Here is a 2,521-nt window from a genome sequence, read left to right as displayed (position 1 = left end):
AAACCCCGCCCACCGCGTCACACCTCATTAATATGCAGGATCACCACACCGGCCACCAATCCGCGGAGGGGAGGAAGCCGGTCGCTGATTCGGATTGAAAGTGACAGAGGCGCGTTTTCTCCATTTCCTGTTCAATTTCAAATCAGATGGAAACAGAGAAACTAGGAGCAGGAGGAGGCCATTCGGCCCCTCGAGCCTGTTCCACCATTCATCATCATCATCATGGTTGATCATCCAACTCAATAGCCCTGCTCCCGCTTTCTCCCCATATCCTTTGATCCCTTTCGCCCCCAAGAGCTGTATCTAACTCCTTCTTGAAAACATAACATACAATGTTTTGGCCTCAGAGATAAAAGCAAAAAACTGGGTTGAAGGGTCATGAGGTCTCGAAACGTCAACTGTGCTCTCCTCCGCCGATGCTGCCAGACCTGCGGAGTTTTTCCAGGTATTTCTATTAATGTTTTGGCCTCAACTACTTTCTGTGGTAGCGAATTCCACAGGCTCACCGCTCTCTGGGTGAAGAAACTTCTCCTCATCTCAGCGCTAAATGGTCTACCCCGTATCCTCAGACTGTGACCCCTGGTTCTGGACTCCCCCACCATCCGGGAACATCCTTCCTGCATCTACCCTGTCTAGTCCTGTTAGAATTTTATAGGTTTCTATGAGATCCCCCCTTATTCTTCTGAACAGCTAATTTAATCCTAACCGACTCAATCTCTCCTCATATGTCAGTCCCGCCATCCCAGGAATCAGCCTGGTAGACCTTTGCTGCACTCCCTCTATAGCAAGAACATCCTTCCTCAGATAAGAAGACCAAAACTGCACACAGTATTCCAGGTGTGGTCTCACCAAGGCCCTGTATAATTGCAGCAAGACATCCCTGCTCCTGTACTCGAATCCTCTGGCTATGAAGGCCAACATACCATTTGCCTTCTTTACCGCCTGCTGCACCTGCATGCTTACCATCAGCGACTGGCATACGAGGACACCCGGGCCTCGTTGCACATTCCTCTCTCTCAATTTATAGCTATTCAGATAATAATCAGCCTTCCTGTTTTTGCTACCAAAGTGGATAACCTCACATTTATCTACATTATACTGCATCTGCCATGCATTTGCCCACTCACTCAGCTTGTCCAAATCACACTGAAGCATCTCTGCATCCTCCTCACAGCTCACCCTCCCAGCCAGCTTTGTGTCATCTGCAAATTTGGAGATATTACATTTAGTTCCCTCATCTAAATCATTAATATATTGTGAATAGCTGGGGTCCCAGCACTGATCCCTGCGGTACCCCACTAGTCACTGCCTGCCATTCGGAAAAAGACCCATTTATTCCTACTCTTTGTTTCCTGTCTGCCAACCAGTTTTCTATCCTTTTCAATATACTACCCCAAATCCCATGCACTTTAATTTTACACACTAATCTCTTATGTGGGACTTTGTCGAAAGCCTTCTGAAAGTCCAAATAAACCACATCCACTGGCTCCCCTCATCAACTCTACTAGTTACATCCTCCAAACATTCCAATAGATTTGTCAAGCATGATTTCCCTTTCGTAAATCCACGCTGACTCTGTCCGATTCTGCCACTGTTTTCCAAGTGCTCAGCTATTAAATCTTTTATAATGGACTCTAGAATTTTCCCCACTACTGACGTCAGGCTGACTGGTCTATAATTCCCTGTTTTCTCTCTACCTCCCTTTTTAAATAGTGGGGTTACATTAGCTACCCTCCAATCTGTAGGAACTGTTCCAGAGTCTATAGAATCTCGGAAGATGACCACCAATGCATCCACTATTTCTAGGGCCACTTCCTTAAGTACTCTGGGATGTAGATTATCAGGCCCTGGGGATTTATTGGCCTTCAATCTCATCAAAGGGGATGCAAGGAGAGAGAAAGAGGGAGGGGTAAAGGAGGGAGAGAGGGGAGGGGGGAAGAGAGAGAGAGGGGGAGAGAGGAGAGAGGGGGAGGGGGGAAGAGAGAGAGAGGGGGAGGGGGGAAGAGAGAGAGAGCGGGGGAGGGGGGGGAGAGAGAGAGAGCGGGGGAGGGGGGGAGAGAGAGAGCGGGGGAGGGGGGGAGAGAGAGAGAGCGGGGGAGGGGGGAAGAGAGAGAGAGCGGGGGAGGGGGGAAGAGAGAGAGAGCGGGGGAGGGGGGAAGAGAGAGAGAGGGGGGAGGGGGGAAGAGAGAGAGAGGGGGGGAGGGGGGAAGAGAGAGAGAGGGGGGAGGGGGGAGAGAGAGAGCGGGGGAGGGGGGAGAGAGAGAGCGGGGGAGGGGGGAGAGAGAGAGCGGGGGAGGGGGGGAGAGAGAGAGCGGGGGAGGGGGGGAGAGAGAGAGCGGGGGAGGGGGGGAGAGAGAGAGCGGGGGAGGGGGGGGAGAGAGAGAGCGGGGGAGGGGGGGAGAGAGAGAGCGGGGGAGGGGGAAGAGAGAGCGGAGGGGGGGAGGGGGGGGAGGAGAGAGAGCGGGGGGAGGGGGGAGAGAGAGAGCGGGGGAGGGGGGGGAGAGAGAGAGCGGGGGAGGGG

The sequence above is a fragment of the Cetorhinus maximus genome, chromosome 13 (assembly GCF_964194155.1).
Source record: "Cetorhinus maximus chromosome 13, sCetMax3.hap1.1, whole genome shotgun sequence".
Lineage (NCBI taxonomy): Eukaryota > Metazoa > Chordata > Chondrichthyes > Lamniformes > Cetorhinidae > Cetorhinus > Cetorhinus maximus.
Note: the sequence above shows the minus strand (reverse complement) of the source record.